This window comes from Mastigoproctus giganteus, chromosome 7 (genome assembly GCF_048544385.1).
Source record: "Mastigoproctus giganteus isolate SK-2022 chromosome 7, ASM4854438v1, whole genome shotgun sequence".
Classification (NCBI taxonomy): domain Eukaryota; kingdom Metazoa; phylum Arthropoda; class Arachnida; order Uropygi; family Thelyphonidae; genus Mastigoproctus; species Mastigoproctus giganteus.
The window spans coordinates 97,787,813-97,802,144 of NC_143581.1; the positions used below are offsets into that span (position 1 = coordinate 97,787,813).

Consider the following 14,332-nt stretch of genomic DNA (forward strand, 5'->3'; position numbering starts at 1 on the left):
GAGGGGGGGACAGGATCTACTATCACGTGCTGGACTAACCCAGGGCAAAAGACCTGAGAGAGCCCAAATTAGGAAGAAATGAAAAGCCTATAGAAGGAGAAGTTTGGGAGCTGGAGGGGTTGGAAAGAATAGAAGAGAGGAGGATCAAACAGAGGAACCCTACAATAGTTAGAAGATAGTAGAAATAAAGCAAGACTAAAGGAAATATAGGTGGAGAAGTGGACTGACTTCTTGTGCTATGGGAAATAATCCCATGGAGGATTCCATTCTAGAAGCTAGGATCAGCAAGATTTCCTGAGAAATAATTATGTCTAATCTGTTGTAGACATTGCTCCAGGCACTTCCAATAAATAAGAAACAAGTTTTTATTTATTTTATTTTTTACCCAATTATGCTATAACAGGTTCCACATCTTCAGAGGAACACCAAGAATTTACACTATATACTGGAACACGTTCAATGTCCAGCAGAGTATATTTGGTTACAATGAGTATCCAATCATCACCAACTCCTGACAAAATTATCCCAAATTAGCAAGTCTAAGCTCCTCTCTTCTTTTAAAAGCGCATGATGCAAAGGTGTTCAGTGCTATAAATGCTGCTTGAGATCAGATAAGTGCCGGTTTATTTCCCATTGTGAAGGTATCTGAAACGAGCTGCAGTTCACGCCAGTAGTCTTGGTAATACTGACAATCAAAAATAATGTGGGCAATACTATGTTCCTGTCCACAGAGATAAAGTGGGGTGGGAGACAATCCTAATTTGAATAATTTGCTGTTAATACTCCCATGGCCAGTGAGTATAAATGTACCATGCAATCCAGGTGCAAACCATAAAGATTCCATCTTTCTAAACTCCTTCAATGATGGTAAAAACTCTGTGGTCATGGCCATCTACATAAATGGAACGAAGCCTTCTTTTCTGAGATGTTAAAGAAGCATCTAGGTCAAGTTGCACATCATCCAAAATAACAGGTATTGATTTTTTCAGGTGATACATCATATACCTGTATTGTATTTCATAGTGTAGAGGTAATTTTTCCATTAACATCTGTAAAGCCATAGTAGAAGTGGTTCTACATGCCAGTGACATCATCAGGAGGGCAGCATGCTGGGCCTGCAGAAGCTGTTTCATAATTGCAGACTTGTTGGCCCTCCAGCTGCATAAGCAATGATAGGTAAAAAACACACTTATAACCTGAGTGAATGACTTCTCAGGCCTCATTCCTGCCTGGTTAACTGTCTCAATCTGGATAAGAAAGACTTACACTTCTCTTTCACATACCTTGCATGTGGCAGAAAACTTAAGGCATCATCAAGTTAAATACCTAAATATTTTGTTATAGCAGTATATTTGTCTGTCCTCTATACTTTACAAGTGGCAGACGTTCTCTATCTAATTTTCCTTTTAAAAGCATCTGCAATGTTTTAGTTGTTGACACTTGCAGTTTGTGAATTGCAGACCAAGTTGAAAGTTCTTGTAAGACGAAGTTAGCAGTCTTCCAGATTCTTTCTTGAATTTCCGCAGACAAGGATGGTAAGATCATCTGCATAGGCTTCAAATTTCTTGGTGAGCCATGAATCGAACACAACATTCCAACACAGGGGGCCAAGAATCGATCCCTGTGGGCAACCCCTTGTAACATGTCTAGAGACCTATTTAGTACCACTCTTAACTATGATAGAGCGCTGGTAAAAATAGCTTATAAGTAATTTGAAGATTAGTCTAGAAACCCAGGCCTCCCGAAACCTCTCCAGAGAACTCTGCCATAAAAGGGTGTCAAGGGCCCCTTTGAAGTCCACAAATAGGCCAAGTAGGTATTTTGTATCATGTGATTCAAGTGATAAAATGTGATTCAAGGCCGAATCACATTTTCATAAGCTCAGATGTTTCTGTTCGAACAGAAATTTCGTTAGGCGTGACAAGAGGAAAATGCTAATAGAAAAATAAATTACAAGTAAATAATCTGTTTTGAGCGCACAAGTAAGAATATCCAAAAACAAATAACAACATAAAGGACGTGCTCCCTGTGCCTATTCCAAAGCACCCTCCACTTCGACCAGCTACTCGGCATACTCACTGCAAATGTCCAGTCACAAGGACGCTTAAAAATGGCCAAAGGAGGAAAATAGACCAACAGTATTACAATTAACAAATTTAGAGGACGAACAAGTCGATCATTTCAATTTGTACAACTCATAACAATTTCTTACAAGTACAATTTTTAGCGTTGAGTAGTTTTTTGTTGCTATTAAATTTAATTTAAAAATTTGTTTTGTATTTTGATAGAATAACTCCTTATTCAAAATTAACCTTACAGTATTTCAATTTTCCATACAACTAATCTTTCCTTAGCGCTGATTCAATTTTGAAATTGCATATTTTGCTCTTGAATGTCATCGTTAAATAGATTGTAGAGGAAATTACATTCTTCTTTATTCATCCGTAAGTACATCTTAAAACATAAAATTTGAAATGGGGTATTTGAAAAAAAGCAGAAATCATAAAACACCATGTTTAGATGATTATTTAGGAAGAAAAAATTAACTGTCTATAAATTTGTTGTTAAAATGCACCCTTAAAGACTCAAAAAACGACATTCTATACTATTTACAAAGAGAGTTATAGAATATTTATATTATGATTACTTTGTAACCTTTTACATTCTACTTGACTTCTCTTTTATATCATTATAATGTTTTAAGGCTCAGTCAACAAACTCTTTTTTAATTCTCAATATCAATATCTATTTGCTGTATGAAGAATATGTTATGTTGAAATCATTTCATAGAAATATTGAGACAACAGATAGGAGGTGATTACCCTCTTGTATAAGGCAATGGTCAGGCCACACCTTGAGTACTGTATACAGGTCTGGAGGCCTCATTTTAAGAAGGATGTAGAGCTTGTTGGAATGAGTACAGAGAAGGGCAACAAGATTAGTGAATGGAACAAAGGGTTGCTCTTAAGAAGAAAGGCTTAAGTTTTTCAAATTACAGTGTCTGGAGACCAGGCACTGCGAGGTGATCTGATTGAAGTGTACAAAGCCTTGAATGGTTTGGGCATGCTCAATGCTAATGGCATTCTTCCTCTTGTTCAGAATAATCGCCTGAGGGCATAAATTCAAATTGAGGAAAGACGGTTGTAGGATAGATGGAAGTTGACAGCTTAAATAGATTCAAGGCAGAACTTGACAAACATTTGGAACGGGTGGATGGGTGAAATAAGGGTTTTTTTTTTTTTTTTTTTTGACTGATGCTATATAACAGGGGTGGCCAACAAGTCAATCGTGGATTTAATTTCGGTCGATCACGATGAATTTTAAATATAGAGACATCTCTAGATTTATGCACCTTGTGCAATGAAATTTTTGAGATGGTAGATCACGGCACATTTTGAAGGAAAAAAGTAGATCGCATCACAAATTAAGTTGGCCACTTCTGCTATATAAGCTTGCTTTCTTGCATCATATGCCTTTGCTAATGCTAAAATACCACAGATATCTGAATAAAATTTTTAATTGCATACAAAGTACATAATACAGAAAAAATTTTGTTTTTGCTTTGCCTCACTCATGTGCAATGAGTGAGCGAGTATTCAGCTTAATGTTTAACGCATGGAAAAAGGATAGAAATAAATTAGACCTAAAGAATTTTGAAGGAGAACTGTTGGTGAAAACTAATCACAATATATCATGCAAAGAATTTTACGCATATGCACTAAAAAATGAAAAACTGTTAAAGAAAATTTGCTCAAATGAAAAGTATTGCTAGGTAAATATTTTCTTTTTGATAAAATAAATCAGGTTTACTTAATATGTATTGTAAACAATTATGTAAAACATTTGATGTTAATATTTATAAGTTTCCTTTAGTGTTTATAACTCTTGCAATAAAATTTTCCGAATTAAATGAATAAAAGCACGGGCTATATAATTCGGTTAACTTTATTAAAATTTGACTAATTTGCATTCCATGAACTTGTAACAATCAACAAAATATAGATATAAAATATTTGTTATTAAAATTGTTTGTTTTTTTTTAAAGATATAATGCGAGTTGTTATTTGGTTTTTAGGAGTATTAGCAACTAAGGCCATATTGCTCCGGGAATATGCGGTGGTCATTCCCTGACCTTTCCGCATCCTCCGTATTTGGTGGTGACGGGCTCGAACCCCGGTCTAATCAAGAAGTGTGTGCTACGCACTGCTGCTCCTTCCCACCTGGCTACGGAGGCGACCATAATGTGAGTACCCCAAAATGAGGAATGAATACCCCAAACATAAGCATGAGTACCCCCAAGATCAAATTTTTAATCTGGTCACCCTACGTTACAGTGATGCTTCTTCTACGACCGACTTTGCAGTTTACACTAAACAATGGCACCTCCGTAGCCAGGTGGGCAGGAGCAGCAGTGCGTAGCACATGCTTCTTGATTAGATCGGGGTTCGAGCCCATGAGCCACCAAATATGGAGGATGCGGAAAGGTCAGGGAATGACCACCGCACATCCCCGGAGCAATATGGCCTTAGTTGCTAATGCTCCTAAAAAAACCAAATAACAACAACAATAAATAATAACACTAAACAGTGACATGACGAGAGTCCCCTGACGTGATAATAGTGTGTTTCCACCTTAATGAGGACAACGAAGAACTGTACAGAGAAACAGAGTGGGCCAGAAAATAAGAATGTCTTATAATGGGAGATTTTAACTTTCCAGCTATTGAACAAACTTGTGGATTGGTCACTAGCACACTAGAAAAACTTTTATGGATTTACTGGATGATTTTTTCTACAGCAGCATGTTAGCGAGTCAACCACAAGGAGTAATACTCTTGATCTGATTATCAGCAGTGATTATTCATGCATTAAGAATCTGCAGATAGAGCAACTACCAGATGGCAGTGATCACAGTATACTGATGTGGGATTTATTTAAGATGCAAATACCACCAAGGGTAAAGAGAAGGATTTTTGCTTTTGTAAAGGTGACTACAGTAATCTCAGAGAGTTTTTAAATTCTATACAGTGATGTGATATTACCACCAGCAAATTCTAAATAGGAAGCATTCAAGGAATTAATCACAGAAGCTACTAGGCTTTTTATATCAATTAAGAAATACTCTTCAAGGTATAGGCCTAAATGGATGTCAAATGAACTAATGAGACTCATGGCAGAGAAGAATAATGCATATAAATTATCAGGTGACACAGAGGCCTATGGCAGATATAAGCTAGTCTGTTAACCAAGTCACAAAGGAGATTAGGCAGGCAAAGGTAGATTACGAGATCCTTGGCAAAGGATGCAAAGACTTCTTTACTTATGCAAACTCTAGAAGGAAGGAAATGAATCAAATTTGTCTATTTGATATTGATGGTTTGACTGTTGATGATCCTGCTAAGGTATTTTGCTAACAAACTGAATGAGTATTTTGCATCAGCATTTACACGAGGAATTCTTTAGGCAAGTGGAGACCAGGAATTTATCAGACTAAGAGGGAGCTAAATAATTTTGTAATAAGTGAGAGGAAAGTGGAAGAGAAATTGTTGAAGTTCAACCTGAGAAATGCCTGGGATCTCTTAAATGATATTAAGGGGCCAGTGAAGGAAGTAAATCGTGCAAGGGAAGCACATCCCAGTCTAGGGGACACCTCTCCTGAATCCAAGGATTCAGGAGAGGTGTCTCCTAGACTGGGATGTGACAATGTATCCCAAATTCACAAAGGGGATCAAAGGGTAACACGAGTAATTACAGACCTATTAGTTTAACTTCTGTTTGGGAAAAATAATGGAGTCATTTCTTAAAGAAGCAATGCAGGATCATCTAGACATGGCTGCAATTATACTTCAGACATATTAGGATGTGTTTTTAAGGGGAAATCTTTTCTGACCAATTGATTGGATACTACAATGTGATCACAAAGGAACTGGACACAAACAATAATTCTGGTATCATATACTTGGATTTCAGGAAACGTTTGATACTGCTGTACAAATTGAAGAAGAATGGTATTATGGGCATGTTGATGCTACGGATAAAGGGACAGGTCATTATAAAGTCCTTGTGCAGAGGGAGAAGACAGACAGTGGTAACAAATGGACACTGCTCTTCATGGACTAATGTTATTAGTGAAGTCTCCCCAGGATTCGGTGTTGGGCCCATTGTTGTTTTCTATATTTATCAATGATATTGATGAAGGCATCAGGCTTAATGTCTAAGTTTGCAAATGATACAAAGGTTGGCAGTGTTATTAATGACAGTATGCTATTGCAACAGGATCTGGGAAAGTTAGGCTCAGAAATGACAACTGAAGTTTAAATTGACAAACACAAAGTACTGCATATGTGTAGCAGTAACCTCAGAGTAATGTTCCAATTATGTGGGACTATACTCAAGGTAGTGGAAAATGAAAAACAACTGAAGGTAATTGTGCAGTCAGATAAGAAGTTCTCTGAGCAGTGCAGAGTGGCTGCCAGGACAGCTCATGGAGTTTTGTCAATGATATACAGGAATTTTGCTAGTAAGGATAAGGAGGAGATTATACCATTGTATAAGGCAATGGTCGTGCCACATCCTGAGTTCTGCAAATAAGTCTGGAGGCCTCATTTTAAGAGGGATGAATAGCTGCTGCAACAAGTACAGAGAAGGGCAACAAGATTGGTGAGGGTAACAAAGGGGTGCTCTCACCAAGAAAGGATTCAGTTCTGCAAATTGCAGAATTGAATCATCTGGAGACTAGACACATGTGAAGTTATCTAACTGAAGTGTTTAAGGCTTTGAATGGTTTGAGCAAGCTCAGCACTGATGGGATTCTTCCTCTTGCTCAGATTATACACAAGGAGGCATAAATTCAAGTTGAGGATGGAGAGTTGCAGAACTGATGTGCAGAAGTCTGCCTTTAGCCAGTGAGTACTTGATTGCTGGAACAAACTTCCGTCTGTTGTGGAAGTTGATAGCTTATATAAATTCAGGAAAGAACTATAGAAACCACTGTAGGGAATGGATAAGTGAAATGGGAAGCATGTGTGGGTTTTTTTTTTTTTTTTTGCTGATGCTATATAAGCTTGCTTTCTTGCAACAAATACCACTGCTAATGCTAAAATAAAATCATAACACATCAAACTTCTCATCTATATCAGAGAAACATTTTCAACTGAATCACTGATTCTTTTTTCTTTTTTTTTTAACACAATAAACTCTACAGAAACATGGAATACATATTGGGTTTGGTATCTAACCCACAAAAATTGGACTGTGATATTATCTTTTGCTCAAAGAAAATCAAGCTGGAAACAGTACTGAAATGAGTAGTCTATTCATCTATTCACTGCTGCTGCTGCTATAAAAAAAAAGAAAAAAAAAGAAACTGTCATCAAATGGAAAAGAAATTAAATAATTATTGTGAGAAAAAAATTACTGTATGCTTTTGAGTAAAATGTTTTAAGTAATCAAAAATGGAATATATATACAGGGCCATTATAAAGTCCTTGCGCAGTTTTAAATTTTCATTACTTCCGTTTTATACATGATAAAATCAATCGGCAAAACGGATAAATTAAAGAATTTATTACAGTTTTACATACATTTATTCTGCCCATTTTATTGATTTATGTGGACTTGTAAAGGATTGTTCTACAGATTCCACACTTTCCTCACTTACACTTGGCCTCTCAGATTGTAGTTTATCATTGATGGAACCTGTTTCTTTAAACTTTTTCATACAGTTAGTTATGGAATTCCTGTGTGGTGCATCTTTGTTATTATGGGTTCTAAATCTTCTTTGTACTGCAATTACAGACTTTAACTTGGCAAACCACAGCACACAATTTACTTTCTCTTCTATTGAAACCATTTGGTCAAGCCTAATTCTGCAAAAAAATAATAATAATAAAATTTTTGCTAAATGAATCACTCTTAGTACATACTAAACTTCACTAAAGTACATTTCAAACCTTTTTTTTTTACAGATTGATTTTATCATGTATAGAATGGAAATTATGAAAATTTAAAACTGCACAAGGGCTTTATAATGACCCTGTATATACATGTATGCTTGTACATGTATTTATCATATAGAGGCATACAGTTAGGAGCATAATTTGTGATTATTTCCTATCATAAACTTATGAAATTTTGAGAATAAAAAGTTCACTTACATAACCAATTCTGGTAAGTCATTTAACACTATTTTTTTCTTAGGCATGCAACAATCAGGGGCACTGCTCTGAAATACAATAAGAGAAATTAAAATGATTACCATAAAGCTGAAATGAAATCAATGGTCCAAGTAAACTTATTTTAAATAACAATTAACTTACATGATCAGTTCTGGTGTGTTTTATGTCTCCTTTTTGTACATGCAAATTTTAGGGATTCTGCTCTGAAAGACAATGACAGAAAACAAAGAATTATTACCAAATTAAAATAAAATGGAATCACAAAAAAAAATGAAAAATGCAGCAATGTTTCAAATCAATCCTTGCAAATCATCGGATATATTATTGCAGTATAATTAAAATTAGAATAAAATAATCACTTACATTGTCATTTGTCTTGATATCACTTACATTGTCAGTCTTTCAGGATAGCATTCATGCTAGTGGCAAGTGTCCTATCCAAAGAATAACTGAAATAAATCTGAAATTGAAAAGATTACAGAGCCTCTAGGTAATACATCCAAATTTTGCTTCACTGTTGTTCTTTCCTTTAAGATCGATGATCAGATCAGAAGAATACAGCACAATGATCAAAGAACAATACATATCTCTAATAGTTGTAACCACCCAACCCGGGTGATTACAACTGGAATGAATAATGAATAGGCCTATAAAGTTAATTTGTAACTACGCTAATCTGTACCTCTGACCAAAGGGTACATATTACAAACCAGGGAGGTTATTTTCTCGCAATTTGTGATTTTGCAGCATTGGGCTATCATTTCTTGTAATTTTGAAAGTATTTCTTAATTACAAACATAATATAATCCAAATTGAAAATAAAAAATGCCAAGAACTCAGAAATTTACATCTGGCACTCTGATGAATAGTAAAATTTTTGAAGTGTGCAGATCAGTTACATGTCAATGAAAATGTGCTAATAGCAGATATTTCAAAGGCTTTTTTTTTTTTCTTTTTTTTTTTGAGGAGAGAGCACCATGATGTATCACATGCTGCAGGAAAAGGTTGCACATTCCTGGTCTTTATTTCCACAAAAAAAAATAAATAAATAAAGCAACAATGTCTTATTTCCAGGATTCATGGAAAAAAGGTCCAGGAATAAAAGGTTTAGAGAAAATAGGATTTAATGGAAAAAAAAGCTAACAAAAAAAAAAACTTCAACGTGTTGGAAATATATAACAAGGGCATATGGTGGGTATATCCTCAAAAGGTTGTAGATTTCTGAAGTGGCATATGGGCTTTTATAGAACTTGGGAGAGAAACTATGGCTTCTGCATATGTATTAAAATATGAAAATTAAGGAAGCAGTGCTACACTCGTAACAGTGATTTCATTTATCTTTAAGAATCAATGCAAAAAAAGGGCGATATTTTGCTTTTTATAAGACTATCTTGTATTTTATCTATTTTTGTGGCCCACAAATTTAAACAGCATATATAATGCAATAGTTTTAATTCTCATAGCAGAACTTGCCTTTACAACAAGTTGCCCTGGTATTAGTTTGTTAGCTACCTGAGGGTATATTACAGTACTTCTGGAGTTGTCCTCCCCAAAAGGTTAATTGGCCATTTGTTTAAAAGATGAGATTGCTATGACAGCCTCTTTCAGGACTAATTCGTCCCTCATCAGCTAGCTGGTGGCCTCTGGTAGTAACAAACACACAAAACAGGTTTTCGAAGTTGTAATATAGCTAAAGCTATCTGTTTAAAGTAGTGCAATACCATGCCAACTCATTACAAAGGCAGGTTTGTTCTGTGAGAGTTAAAACCACTACATTATCCATGCAATTCAAATCCTCCTCTCAAAAACTGACAACAGGACAAGATAGTCATAAATGTTCACAGATATAAATGCGAGGGGTGATCAAAAAAGAATGATCATAATTTCTTTTTCAAAACATACCTTTATTAAACATCCATATTTTGATGGTCCTTTTCAAAGTATTCTCCATTTGATGAAATGCATTTACTCCTTTTCTGCCATTCTTCAAAAATGTGGAAGCCATTTATTGACATGCAATTGAAAATCACCTCTCACCTCTGATGAACTTCTGACAACTGTAAATGTTTTCCTCACATATCCTTCTTTAACTTTGGAAAAAAAAAAAAACACACGGTGCATGGTCAGGGCTGTAGAGCAGATGATGAAACACATTTGCCATCAATGCTGGCTAAGTACTTGATGACAATATGAGCAATTTGAGGTCTCGAATTGTCGTGATGCAGCATCCACTCACCTTCATGCAGATGTAGTCCCACAAAGCATGCAATACAGCTCTGTAGTAAGGTCCTGTAACAGTTGTTATGATATGGCACAACATACTGCTAAACCATTCATTGAATGCTAAAGAAAAGAGATGATCTTTCCTGCAGAAGATGAAACTTGCTTTTTTTTTCAGTGATGGTGATGACAGCCTTCCAAATAGAACTTTGCTTATTCTCTGAGTCGAAATGATGAAGTCATCTCTCATCCCATGTTATCTATCACCTTGTGCAGAATTCTGGCATCTTCAGTAACTATCCATTGCAGCTCCTAAAAACCTCCATGCAAACACTGTTGCTCAGGTGTAAGCAATCTTGAAACCCAGCATGCACAAAACATGTCATATGCAAACAGTCATGGAGAATACAGTGTGTGATTCCTATTGATATTCTCAACATCTCTGCCAGTTGCCTTATTGTACGATGATCTCTCATGATTACAGAAGCAGTGTTTATGGTTTCTGTGGTGACGGCAGTGGTTGGAGTTCCATGACTGCCAATTTTTGTCATTGAATCACGTCCATCTTTAAACACTCTAAATCACCAGCAAGCTGTGCTATATGGAAGTGTAGATTCACCACAAGCTTCTTTTAATATTTCATATGCTTCAGCTGATGTTTTTCTGAGATGGAAACAGAATCTGAGAGCAGCACACTATTCCTCGTGTGTCATGTCCATTGTTACTTAGGTGAAACTGAACAGTCATAAACTTGCCAAACCAGCAAGGTCATACCACGTGCATGAGTCAACTGTGCAGTTGCTACATGATGCAGTTCAGTTTGGTCTTAAACTCCACAGCTCAGCTAGAAACAGCAAGCAGTACCGTTGTTCGTGAAAAATTATGACCATTCTTTATTGAACAGCCTTGTAAGTTCAGCTTATGAGGGTTGTTCCTTGATTAAAATTTATTGAAAAGCTCAACCACTATGTATACCTATCTATATCTGGAAAATTTTAAATCCTGGCACCTCTCAATCACCACAGATTCTGGATTTTAAAGAGTTATTGTATTTGCAATGATTTGGAATTACTACTTTTGGCTGCAGTTTTCATTCTGAACAATTTTTGTGACCTGATTTCCTTTAGAATCAGTTGATTATGTAGCACAAAAACGAGGGTCTCCTTTTTGTGTGATGCAGACAACAAAATTCTCCATTTTAATGAACTGACCGCTTCACATTTCCAAGTAATTTTATCAATACCTTTATGTTTGCAAACATACCGGGTGGTTATAAAATAAGTTTCCTATTCAGGAGACCCTAGTGTAAAAACAGTTAGAGATAGTGATGTGAAAATCGGTGGGTATGTCATTTAGGGTTTGGGGAAGTGATTTGTAGAAGAAAAAAATTAGTTAAAATTTCTGCCACCAGGAGAGAATTTGGCACTGTAAACATGAGATTGAATACTTAACTTAGGATTAGATTTTAATATCAGAACTTAGAAATCTACAGATATTGTTCTATGTGCTTTCCTTCACTTCAGATGACATTCTGAAAATGGAGAACTGCGTGTGACACAGTTTCGCATAGCATCTCACTGGGAATGTTGGCTACATGCTGTTTAATGCTTGCTTTCAAATCGACAAGTGTCTGTATGCCGCCACGGTAAACTCTGTCTTTCAGGTATCCCCATAGCCAGAAATTACAGGGATTGAGATCTGGTGATTGGGCCACCCAGAACTGCGGAAAGTCTCTAGAAATGATGCGATCATTTCTGAATGTTGAATGGAGAGTTCCTTCACTTATTGACCAACGTGGGGAGGGGCACCATCTTGGATGAACACTACGGTCTCCGAGCATTGCCTTCCTTGCAAAGTGTAAATAATGTGATCTCTTAGAAGAGTGCAGTACCATGCACTTTTGGGCCATGAGGTATAAACTCTTCAAAGAAAAATGGTCAGATTATAAACTCTGCTGTGAATCCACACCATACTGTAACATATGGACTTTGTAGTGGTCTTTCATTCATGGCAGATGGATGAGAAGTTCCCTATTCAGCAGTTTTGTGCATTTACAGCCCCATGAAGAGTGAAATGTGCCCCATCAGACCACAAAATCATTCGAGCACATGTATCATCAAGTTCCACATGAGCTAGAAATCGTAGAGCAAAGTCTATTCATCGTTGCTGATCACAAGACTAGTTCTTGCATTACATGAATCTTGTACGGGAACCAGTGTAAAATTATTCGCACTTCATGTACAGTAGACCAAGGAAGGTTCAAGTCTCTTGACACACCTCTGGCACTACTGGCTAGTAGTGTTTTGCATTCTGACCATTGCAACCGCCACTTCATCCACTACCTCCATTTTGATAAGTGGTCGTCCCTTGCCTAGAATTACACCTAATTCCCTGGTCACTTCAAATTTATTTATTAGTTTTCAAAGCCCCACTGATGTCAAAGGTCCTTTATGCAAATCTTAATGTTTCCAATATTCACATAGTGCTGCATAAGCATTACTGTTATTCTGGCAGAACAGTTTTACTAAAAGAGCACGTTCCTTTTTTTGTAAGAGCCATAACGGTTATTGACAGTGGCGTTGGCCTTTCTGCTTTTATCTAACAGGATGTCATTTGCATAAGCAGCGTGTCTTGAAGTAAATGACAACTTTTACATATGTGCAGTACCATTTACCCCTGGTGGCAGAAATTTGAACTAATTATTTTTCTTCTACAAATTGCTTCCCCATACCCTAAATGACATACCCACTGATTTTTACAGTGCTAACTCTAACCATTTTGACACGCGGGTCTCCTGAATAGGGAAACTTATTTATAACCACCCGATACATACATTCATTTTAACAAATCTTCTCCCTTCCTTTATTTGTAGTAACGGCTTCCATAATGCTATTATATGTATTCGTAGATGTAAAAAAAAATAAAAAATAAAAAAACTAGGGAGGCTCCGCCACCTGTTCACTTTGCTCACCAATCTCCACACACTTTTCTATGTAATATGTAGAGGTATGACAGAGTAAGTCAAATCTTTTCTACGTAAAAGATACAACTGTCGAAATGCACTGATTGATATCTAATCAGGACCTACGTAATTATTTATCTGTGTATTTGTAGTGTGTGGTATTCTCAAAGTCGAATAAATATCACTGCAATTATTTACCTGCGTTAGGTCACTTAGGAAAAGGGCTGGTAAAAATTCAGATCTTGGGTACCACACCATACTTCGACTAAGAGCGAGGAAGAAGGCAGTGTTTGGCAGTTGCCACTTACTGTTCAGCCCCGCCCCTTTCCTCCTAGGTTGACATGCCTAGGGTGTTTATCCTCCCCACTTGCCGCTGTTTTAAAATCAGGAACTCGTTTTTCAATTTTAAAACAGGAGGATGGGGGGATAAACACCCTACCTAAGCTAAGCAACCCTCCTCCTTGACAAAACCAAAACAATCAGAAACAAAATGCATTCACAATAATCACTTAATCACAGAACTCGACTGTACAATCACTCCGTTCTATGATCATGCCCACTGAGTGGAGACAAGTGGTACCCAAATAATAGATTTTAACCAAAGGCCTTTTGCTTCGGGTTCCATAATGCATGAGGAATATTGTTGCATCCAAAAGAGGAGGACTAAAATATTTAACTGAAATATTTACAAAACTATGCAAATATTTAAAAAATTACAAAATATTAAACTATTTACAAATATAGAATATTCATTAATATACAAATTACAATGGAACATCAAATGTTAGACAGTGAAGCACGTGCACAAGGTTGGTGAATGCTATGGAGGCAGTTGTTAATAATTAATTGCACTTGTAGTGACATAACTGCCTCGCTCTCTTCTCCCATTGGCTCGAATAAATATCACTAGGAGGAAAACTTTAATTTAATAGAGAGAAATAAAAAATCTAAACATGGTATGCAGTTTCACAACA

At 36.4% G+C, this 14,332-nt stretch overlaps 1 protein-coding gene across 1 annotated transcript in view; it reads right to left on the minus strand.

The window, feature by feature from the left end:
• Nucleotides 1-8,361: 8,361 nt before the first annotated feature.
• ND-B14 (NADH dehydrogenase (ubiquinone) B14 subunit) overlaps nt 8,362-14,332 on the minus strand; it is an 82,934-nt gene continuing 76,963 nt past the window's right edge. The window contains exon 4 of the mRNA XM_090377041.1: nt 8,362-8,379. The gene's annotated coding sequence lies outside the window, so the exon portion shown is untranslated. The remainder of the gene's footprint in view (nt 8,380-14,332) is intronic.